Raw genomic sequence first — 11,514 nt, forward strand, 5'->3', positions numbered from 1 at the left:
AACTACAAGAATAATAAGTTAGAATCAGTGTTTCTTTTTCTCATTATTTCTGGCACTGTAGTGCCTGACATGTGATAGATATTTCATAAATATCTGTTGATGACTGGTAAAACAGTGGTTATCTTGGTATCAAAACTTGGTGGAGTCCTGTGACCCTGAAAGGAAGATCTGAAATTCAGAATAAAAGGGTGTCTTGGTAATAAAAGGAGAAAAGTTCTGAAACATGTTAATAATACCAATTTTTAAGGATACAATTTAAGAAAACATTAGCCTGATCAAGAATGGCAGGCTTTTAGTATCATTTTTAATACATACTAATGATAAATGATTTTATGTATTTATTAAATATGTATGAGATTTCCTAAATTATTTAACTATAATTTCTTTTGCCATCAGTATTACTTAAGAATAATAGATCTGCATTCTTTTAAAGTTCTTTATTTAGAGAACACAGTTAACGGCAAGGTTTAGGGAGAATCTGGAGGGAGGCAGAAAACCTGGGGAGAAAGATGGAAACCTAAAAGAGTCAAAAGAGAAAGAAACTAAACAATCCTAAGGACCTCAGAAGTGAAAAATGAGCCTGTGTAAAACAGCAGAAAATGGAAGAGGCTGAAAAGACAGGGGGAGGTAGGAGGCAGGCTGTCTTTATTACCCAGGAGTGCTTGGCATCCCACTACACACTTGGTGGGCACATGGGAGAAACCTCATTAATGAATGTATGAAATAAAAATTAATAGGGCGTTATCAGTGATGTGCTGGTAAATACTTAGCAGCCAGCTCCTGTGTGGCAGGGAGTAGGGAAGATGGCTTATAGCATTTGTCAATTTCTGTGGCATAAGTTCCCTCTGCATGGCCATTTTTAAGCTACCAACACAAATTGACTGAATGTACAATTTTAAGCTACCAGGATGAATTTACTACACATGGAACTGGAAACAGATGTGTGGTGTCTCCACCATACAGATACAGTAGACAAGTAGGGGCAGGCATTTGGCTCGGAGATGAGTCACAGCTTGGGATACCCACATCCTCTACTGCAGTGGCTGAGCTCAAGTTCCTGCTCTGCTTCAGATCCAGCTTCCTGCTAATATGCTTCCTGGGAGGCAGCACTTTGTACTTGCACTTTGGTCCCTTCCACCCATATGAGAGACCCAGATGGAGTTCCAGGTTCCTGGCTTCAGGTATTTGGGCAGATGGAAGATTGTTGTTTTTCAAACAAGATGAAAATTTAAAACAAATAAACAAAAAATGGACATAAACAATTTCAAGAACATAGATAATACTAAATTGTAATAAGATAATTAGGAAATAATGAGCTTTTAATATTTATGTGTTTTATTTAATTACAAATTTATATAATGTAATTTTTCACCATTAGCTTGAAGAACTGGCTTACAAATTAGGAGCCAGCTCTGTCCTCTGATGAAGAGGCAGCACCCATGCACTCATGTTAGGATGAAGAAACAATTTTTCCATCTTTCTTTAAAGAAATTGAGAAGTAAAAGTACAATAAGAGACAAGAAGATTTCTCCCTCATGACCTTCTCAAGGAATTGTATTTTTGATACAACTCATCAGAATTTATTTTTTTAAAGATTCATTATATTTATTTGAAAGGCAGAGTTACAGAGAGGGAGAAGGAGAGGCAGAGAGAAAGATCTTCCATTTGCTGGTTCCCTCCTGAAAATGGCCACAATGGCCAGGGCTGGGCCAGGTCAAAGCCAGGAGCCAGGAGCTTCTCCTGGTCTTCAACACGGTGCAAGGGCCCAAGCACTTGGGCCATCGTCTGCCACTTTCGCAAGCACATTAGCAGGGAGCTGGATTGGAACTGGAGCAGCTGCATCTTGAGCTGGTGCCCATATGGGATGCCAGCATCGCAGGCAGCAGCTTTACCTCCTACACCACACTGTCAGTCCCAACTCATCAGAATTTAAAAGGTGAATGTTTAATAGGAGAGAGATATCTGTTTCTACAAATAAAATCTATAATATTTCAACTTTGTATGTTTCATAGGAAACCAGAGTGCAATGATGTGGTACAAAACTGGTTCTTTGCAACTCCAGATATACTGGTTTTGCAGCATTGAGCAGATCATTTCACCCTCCCTGACCTCAGGGACAAAAGTGCCCACTGCCCCACTTCTATTATAGGACCATGTAGGCATGAGATAGGAGTCTTCTGACAAGCTGCAGGGTTAATATCTGACACTTATTTACAAAATGTTTGGTAAAAGTAGTATGCCTTTATGAAGAAAGATAAAGAAAATACGGCAAAATGTGAACAGTTGGGGAATCCAGGTGAAAGATATATTAGTATTTATCGTTTTTCAAAATAAAAAGGTGGAGCAATGAGGTTACTTATACACTTAGACACACAGTGAACTGCAAGTAGCATTCAAAGACAAAGTACTAAGATCCAGCTAAAGACATGTGTCCAGATGCCATAACTATTAGGATATTCAAAGTTCATTCCATCTTTCTGATTTGATTATTCAGCAGTTACTTCCGAGCATCTGCGACCCTAAATGCTGGTGATAAAATCCAATAATGAACAAACACGCTCCTTAATCTCATTGAATTTACAGTCTAGTTAAAGGGCCACACAAGTAAACAAGCAAATGTGCTTTAGTTTCAATAGAATTAAATAGAGGATGTTGTGTCAGTACATCGGAGGAACATCTGAGCCAGTCCTAGGTGATCAGGAGATACTCTCCTACATAAGATGAGAACTGAAGATCCACAAGATGGGAATTAAATTAGGCCACGAGGAAAGAGATTTATTGATGTGGCTAACAACAGCACATGCTCAATTACTCCTTGCAGCAGTGCTAGGGAGCAGGCTGTTGGGATCCCATTCTATATACCTGGTAAAGGAAGTACAGAGCTAGTGTTTTCAGGCTTTGGAAACCTTACGAAGAGAGCCCTCGAAAACTGATGATGGCCTGTTGAAAAGAACTGCAAATTGTTCTGTACACTGAAGTTTGTGTGCATAGATATGTGGAGCTACAATAGAGTGGAGTAAAGGGTCTTTTAAAAACACGTGGATATGGGGCCAGTGCTGTGGTGTAGCGGCTAAAGCTTCCGCCTGCAGTGCCGGTGTCCCATATAGGAGCCGGTTCAAGACCCAGCTGCTCCACTTCAGTCCAGCTCTCTGCTATGGCCTGGAAAAGCAGTAGAAGATGGCCCAAGTCCTTGGGTACAGTCTTGGGCCCCTGTACCCACCTGGGAGACCCAGAGGGAACTCCTGACTCCTAGCTTTGGATGGGCGCAGCTCTGGCGATTGCAGCCATCTGGGGAGTGAACTAGCAGATGGAAGACCTCGCTGCCTCTCTTCCTCTCCTTCTTTCTGTGTGTAACTCTGACTTTCAAGTAAATAAATAAATCTTTTTAAAAAAAATATGGATGATAGGATCCAGCAATCTCACTAGAGAACATATGCCCAAAGGAAATGAAATCAGCACATCTTAGAGCTGTCTACACTCCCTTGTCTACTATAATAGCTAAGATGTGAATTCAAGCTGTTCATCAGTGAGCATATGAATAAAGAAAATTTGGGTTTTTTACACAGTGGAATACTATTCAACCATCAGAAGAATGAAGTCCTTTCAGTTTCAGCAACACAGATGACCCTGGAGGATATTGTGTTAAGTGAAATGACCCAGGCACAGAAAGACAGATTGCACATCATCTCACTCATTTGCGGAATTGAAAAACATTGATCTCCTAGAAGTACAATTAAAATGGTGGTTACCAGAGGCTGAGAAAGGTAGGGTAAAATGTGGAGAGGTTATGTAATAGGTACAAAATTAATAGGAATGAGTCCTAGTGTTCTATTACACATTACAGGGACTATAGTTAATAATAATATATCGTATATTTCAAATGGCTATAAAAGTAGATTTTGGGGGGCCGGCGCTGTGGCGCAGTGGGTTAATGCCCTGGCCTGAAGCACCGGCATCCCCTATTGGCGCTGGTTCGAGACCTGGCTGCTCCACTTCCAATCTAGCTCTCTGCTATGGCCTGGGAAAGCAGTAGAAGATGTCCCAAGTCCTTGGGCCCCTGCACCCACATGGGAAACCTGGCAGAGGCTCCCGGCTCCTGGCTTCAGATTGGTGCAGCTCCAGCCGTTGCGGCCATTTGGGGAGTGAACCAGCAGATGGAAGACCTCTCTCCCTCTCTCTGCCTCTCCTCTCTCTGTGTAGCTCTGACTTTCAAATAAAATAAATAAATCTTTTTTAAAAAGTCAATTTTGGATGTTCTCACCATTCGATAATATATCACATATGTCAAAATGTCCATAATAGAAGATTTTGAATGATAAATGCCTAAGGTGATGGCTATGCTCATGACTCAATCTTGATTGCTACACATTTTATACAATTATTGAAACATCAAACTGTGCCTCATAAATATGTACAATTGCAACATGTCGAAAAAATTTAAAGGTGAATGACTGAGAGGATATTAAGCCTGGAGGCAAGATAATCAGAGTTTTGTTTGAGAAGACCACTCTGACATCATTACATAGAATAAATTGAGTCAGAAACAAAAGAGATAGTGGAGAGAACACTTAGGAGTTTATAAAAATGGAACAGCCACAGTAGCCTGAACCAAGGCAGTCATAAATGACAGTATAGAAAGGTAGGTGGATTCAGACAGTACTTTGGAGGTAGAATGTTACTGTCAGAAAACACATGAGACATGTAGGGTGGTTCCATGGATGATGGATTCCAAGATTTCTGGTTAGGACAATCCAATGGAGAGATGAGAAATCATTCACTAAGATACTGAGGGGAATGGCTTCAGGAAGTTGGAAATAGGTTGATAATAAGAAGCAATAAATAGATTTAACCACAGACTTATGGAGGTCAGCACGTACAAATTTAAGAGATGACAAGTGCCAATCAAAACCAATGCTGGTCTACTATAAAATTTTTTAAAAAGAAACTGAGTTCTTAAATTCTGAGGAGAACAAGTGATGTTTCCATGATTCTGTCAGTTTTCATTATAAATAGCATGATGAGTATGGAAAGCACTATATAAACTATGTAACATTGCCTTCCCTTATTGTTGTTACCATTACTTATTAACATCTTCTCCCTGCTTTATCATAACGTTGAAACCACCCAAATGATCCTTTTTACTGGCCCTTCTGTGGAAACATTTTTACTATTTGACTTTATTTTTTAACCTCCCTAAGCTCTACCCTCAAGGAACAATAGTAATTTGGGTGGAATTAGGTGGGTCTTGTCTACTCTCATCAATCAATGGACAGATATTTATTAAGAGTCTGGCAGGTGAGCATCCAGAGCTCTGTGAGTGGAATTGAAACCAAAGGACTATGTTCTTTTGAGTCAGAAAATGCTGTAATTAAATTCTCCTGTATTTACAAGATTCATGCCATGGAATAAATAAACTGCTCATCTCTCTATTCCCCAGTTTTCATTATAAAAAGTAAAACAGATAATACTTCATAAGTCTGTTACATGAGATAATAGATGTGAAATAAAATAATAGAAAGCCTAGTGCCCTATAAGTGTGGTTTCTTCCTACCTTATACAGCTGTTGTCCAGGATAAATGAGCTAGTACTCAAAAGAGGGTTACAATTTTCTTGGAATAATTCTGCTATAAAAATTCAGTTGTGGGGCAGCAGGTTAAGCTGCCTTCTGCAGTGCCAGCATCGCATATGGGCACTGGTTCAAGTCCTGGCTGCTCCTTTCTGATCCATCTCCCTGCAGATGTGCATGGGAAAGCAGTAGAAGATGGCCCAAGTACTTGGGCCCTTGCACTCATGTGGGAGACTGGAAGAAGCTACTGTCTCCTTGCTCAAGTGCTTAGACCCCTACACCCATATGGGAGACCCAGTGGAAGCTCCTGGCTCCTGGCTTCAGCCTGGTCCAGCCCCAGGCATTGCAGCCATTTGGGGAGTGAACTAGCAGATGGAAGATCTCTCCCTCTCCTTCTCTCTCTCTGTAACTCTGCCTTTCAAATCAATAAATAATATATTTAAAACAAAAAAAAGTTCAGTTGTTTTTGATGAACTTTGCTGGTACTGTTCTTTGTTATATTCTCACTGGTACCAAGGGCTTGCAGTAACCATGTCTACAATCCTTTGAGCAGCTCTTGAACACATCTTTATTATTTTGGATTATTTTGGAATCCCTTTATTTCTTTGTTTCAGCTTGGAATCATGTATTTCCTGTATTTAGTGTTACTGTAGAGAAGCTGCCAGATGTCTATTCAATTTGTCATTTCTGGCCACGTACACTGTGATTTAGATACTTACTCTGCTTTGTTCAGCTAAGATATCATTTCTGTTAAAGCTTTTGTAGTCTGGTGAAACAATAATTGTGCTATCCCTGGCACACAAAATGGAAAACACCGAGAATTAAAAATTGGAGATGAGGAAGGGCTTAAATGTCACTGTGGGTCTTTAACTATATATAACTTTTTTAAAACTTTAACTTTATATATAGACTGCCCATTACCAGTATGACTACTCTGATGAGAGATTATTAAAATATCCATTAAACTTGGCATAGATGAAAGGAAGAGACTTTGGGTTGGAAAAGCAGTTAACCTTCTCCTAGTTTAACAGCACTGCCCATAAGAATTGAAAGGTGCAGCCTTTTTTTCTCCCCTATTTCCAGACCAAGAGCAGCAACTCCCACCTTTTAAGATCCCATCCTGGCAGACTATCGAGTACTTCTTGATATTTTAGAAAAGCAAATAGGTATCTTGAATGTTAAATTAACTCAGTATCTGGTTTTTCCTGAGAAAGGATTATTCAGGGGCTGCTATGACATTGTCTGTCAGCACCTAAGTCTGAGTCTGGTTATAAAATAGAATGAGATCTCACTTTTTGTCTCCTGGGGTGTCTCATTAGAAACTGCTGGCATTGCTTTCTCTTTTCTCAAAAATTTCAATTTCAGCCCAACAAGAGAAGTATTGACTGTGTGTGTGTGTGTGTGTGTGCATGCCAACTTGCTTTGAATAGAGAAGATAGCATTAGTATTCAAATGTTTAACAGAAGTTTCTATTTAAAGTTATTTTTACTTAAAATGAGTTTATATTTTTCACAATCCAATTATACTATTCATGAGAACTGCATTTATATTATTCTTCTCCTCTTTAAAATGTGTTGCAAGAATTAATTCATCTGCCTCCTGAAGATATTAATTATGCTTCATTTATGTAAAGTGCTCAGATATTCACAGAGTTCTATCTTTCAGTGTCTTACTCAATGTGCGCTTTATAACAGCCCTGTGAAATAAGCATTACTATCTTCGTTCTGCAGATGAGGAAAACAAGATTTTGAATTTCCATATAAAACTAAACCAACATATGATTCACATTATTTTAACTCCCAATCAATGGTCTTTGCATTTCACCGTGGGTGACTCTTCTACAATAGTTGAAATCTCAAATAAAAATTTTAGTTCTCGGCATCACAGTAGACATGAATGTATTTTAGAGAGTATAGAGGGTCTGCCATAATTAGAAGAGGCATGGCAAGGAGCTAAAGGCCAGCTCTGCAAACAAGGGGTTGGAGAAATTAGGTCTCCCAAAGGCAGAAACCCCAGAGAGCATATTTAAGGCATATCAGGTGCAGGGAAGCTACACTGGCAGTAACAGCTCATCCTGGGCAGCTAAGCCTCTGTGGTAATAACTGGGATTATCAAAAATGATGAGTCTAGGCCAGCACTGCGGCTCACTAGGCTAATCCTCCACCTACCGGTGCCGGCACACCGGGTTCTAGTACCAGTCAGGGTGCTGGTTCTGTCCCCGTTGCCCCCCTTCCAGGCCAGTTCTCTGCTATGCCCCGGGAGTGCAATGGAGGATGGCCCAAGTTCTTGGGCCCTGCACCCCATGGGAGACCAGGAGAAGCACCTGGCTCCTGCCATTGGATCAGAGCAGTGCGCCGGCCGCAGGGCGCCGGCCGCAGTGGCCATTGGAGGGTGAACCAACGGCAAAAAGGAAGACCTTTCTCTCTGTCTCTCTCACTGTCCACTCTGTCTGTCAAAAAAAAAAAAAATGATGAGTCTATAAGTTAAGCATTGGGGCCTTTGAAATGGGAAGACCTTCAGTTGCAATAGGAAAAAATAACCTCATATTAAGTCAGTTTTAATAACCTAATGTATGCCAAATGAAGTGTGTATTACAATAGGAAGCTGGAGGTCTTGTGATAATCCCCTCAATGTTGACTACTTCCTCGGCAGCTTCCCATTCTCTAACATTGTTTTCTTCTTCCTACCTGATGACCTTGAACAGAGTTCATCCTTCATCACTTCGCTCACCCCTTCTATGCAGATTTCTCCTGTGTTTAATCTTGAAGTCCAGCTATTACCTTTGGTCCTGTCATTATCTGTACAATGGACATAACCCATGCCTAGCCACCAATGGGAAGTATATTGGGATTTCCCACCGCAAAATTGTATATCGACCAGTTATCAGTGGGATCTAGGAGTCTTGAAAGAGGAGACATAAGACAGGCATTGCACACCTGTGAGGAAGCTGACAAAAGCATGAGGTAAATGCCTATGGAGAGCATGAAGAGTCAGGCCTGACTTACGCAGAGGCTGCTATGAGTGACTGATAGAAGGCAAAAGTGCTGGCTACCCACCCTGGGAGCACAAAATGGATGATATGGACTTTCAGAGACAAAGAGATTGGACTGGATCCAAAAACAGGTCAGAGAAAGATTGAGACCATACAGGGTCATAGGACAACATACTGAAATATCAAAACATAAGGGAGGCACAAAGTACCTGGACAGGACAGGGCAAGAAGTAATAAAGAGAAATGGTTTACTGACTTTGGTGACCAAAGAGAAAAGTATAGTATAAAAATATTAGGCTTCTGGGGCCGGCATTGTAGTACAGCAGGCTAAGGCACCACCTGCAGCACCGGCATCACATGTGGGCACCAGTTGGAGTCCATCTGTTCCATGTCTGACAAATATCATATAAATTAAAAAAGGAGAGAATGATCCAACATGGGAAGTGGGATACACAGCAGACTCATAGAATGGCAGATGTCCTAAACAGCTCTCTGGCCTCAGAATCAGCCCTTAAGGCGTGTGGATCGGCTGAAAATCCCATGAGAGTATTTCAGGCATGGAAAGCCAAGACACTCTGGCAAAAGAAAAAATGACCTAAATGAAAGATCTCCGTGAGTGAGATCCCAGTGGAAAGAACAGGTCATCAAAGAAGGAGGTACCTTTCTCTGAAGGGAGGAGAGAACTTCCACTTTGACTACGACCTTGTCTAAATGTGATCAGAGTCGGTGAACTCAAAAGGCTTCCATAGCCTTGGTGACTCATGACAAGAGCCTAGGGTGATTACTAATGCCATAAACAAGAGTGTCAATTTGTTAAGTCAACAACAGGAGTCACTGTGCACTTACTCCTCATGTAGGATCTCTGTCCTTAATGTGCTGTACATTGTGATTTAATGCTATAACTAGTACTCAAACTGTATTTTTCACTTTGTGTTTCTATGTGGGTGCAAATTGTTGAAAACTTTACTTAATATATGCTAAACTTATCTTCTGTATATAAAGAGAATTGAAAATGAATCTTGATGTGAATGGAAGAGGAGAGGGAGCGGGAAAGTGGAGGGTTGCGGGTGGGAGGGAAGTTATCGGCAGTTTAAGCCACTGTTTACAATGCTGGCATCCCTTGTCAGGGTGCCGGTTCAAGTCCCAGCTGCTACACTTCCAATCCTACATTCCTGCTAATGTGCCTGGCAAGGTAGAGAATGATGGCCCAAGTACCTAGGTCCCTGCCACCCATGTGGAAGACCAAGATAAGGTTCCTGGCTCCTAAGTTTGGCTTCACCCAGCCCCAGCTTTTGCCACCATTTGAGGAATAACCTGGCAAATAGAAGATCTCTCACTCTTTCTCTCTCTCTTTTCAGTCACTCTACCTTCCAATAAATGAATATTTTTTGAAGAAGATGTTCAGTCCACTGTTTAAGTCCCTGAAAGGCTGCAACAGCTAGGGCTGGGCAAGGCTGAAGTCAGGAGCCAGGAGCCAGGAGCCAGAAACACCATCTGGGTCTCTCACAAAGGTGGCAGGGGCCCAAGTGCTTGGGCCATTAGAACTCTGCCTTCCCAGGTGCCTTATCAGTAAGCTGGATTGGAAGCAGAGCAGCTGGGAGGGATGTGGGCATCCCAAGCAGCAGTGAAATCTGCTGTGCCACGACAGCTGCCCCTGACACTCCCTGCTTTCACCCTTAGCTTTTAAAAAAATTATTTATTTATTTATTTATTTATTTGAAAGTCAGAATTACACAGAGAGAGGACAAGCAGCGAGAGAGGTCTTCCATATGCTGGTTCACTCCCCAGATGCCTCAACAGCCAGAGCTGCGCTGACCTGAAGCCAGGAGCCAGAAGCTTCCCCCAGGTCTCCCACATGTCACCCTTAGCTTTGTCTCTCTTCTCTTCAGTCTCTGAGTCCAGCCACTCCTGCCTTCCCTCACTTCTCAAACTAGCCAAGCAATCCCCCACCCCAACTCCCCAGCTCAGTCCATGTGTGTCTGCTGGTTCTTCTACCCAAATCCAATTTGGGCCTCCTCACGCCTCTTCAGAGAGGACTGGAGTGGTTCCTCCTCTTACCCCTTCTAACCAGATTTTGTCATTTCCCTCTGTCCTATTTGTTACACTTTGCAAATATAGCTCAACCCTCTAAATACCTGTACCGGCTGAATGTCTGTCTTCACTAAACAGTGGACTCCCATAGAACAAAAACCAAATTTGTGTTTGGTTGACTACTATTCTCGGTAGCCCTCCATTACAGAATCTAGCCATTAGGCAGGTCCTATAAATCTTTGTGTTGAATGAACGTTGCTCTTATCTCCCTGTCTTAGGGTGGCCTCTTAAGAGCCTCCTCACCAGGTCATGCTTTGTGTCCTACTGAAAAGAAGCATTCCATGGATCCCACGTTCTCTGACCTTTTCCTTGATTTTTCCTCCAACTTTTGTTCATACGTTATTATGAATTTGATTTTGCTCTCTGCCTATTTCATGATTCTGCCATCACATTATCAGATTTCCAAGAGTTAAAACTCTGAGAATCTTTTTTGGACTCTCCCACAAGCTACCATAATAACAGAAAATACTACTGATGCTTGTAAATTTCATAATGAACAAATATGGCAATCAATCCTAATACCTTTTAAGTAGAGAAAATCAGAGCATAGCAAACAAGGAGATACCATTGCAGCAAAACAATTTCTAACCATGACTCTTTTCTGTAGTCTCAGGTTACTATTTTGAGTTTCAATAAGAAGCAAACAATCTTATCATGAAAGAGGGATTGGATTTATTTTTAATAAGAAAGTCTGCATTGGGAGCTTGCATTTTTTCCAAAAATTTAATAACGACACTAGTAAAGCCCTGCACTCCTCAGCTGGGCTTATTTCAGGTATACGAGAACAAAGCTTCCAGGTAAGCTTGTATCATGATATAAGAGCAAGACCTTACCATCAAACCTGTTTAAATTCATTGTGAGCCAG

General features: G+C 41.3%; 1 long non-coding RNA gene across 1 annotated transcript in view; it reads right to left on the reverse strand.

Annotated features, from left to right (window-relative positions):
* The window catches only part of LOC127486866 (uncharacterized), a 192,354-nt gene that overhangs the window by 69,368 nt on the left and 111,472 nt on the right, over positions 1-11,514 (reverse strand). The window lies entirely within an intron of this gene.

The sequence above is a fragment of the Oryctolagus cuniculus genome, chromosome 5 (genome assembly GCF_964237555.1).
Source record: "Oryctolagus cuniculus chromosome 5, mOryCun1.1, whole genome shotgun sequence".
In the NCBI taxonomy this organism is placed as follows: Eukaryota; Metazoa; Chordata; class Mammalia; order Lagomorpha; family Leporidae; genus Oryctolagus; species Oryctolagus cuniculus.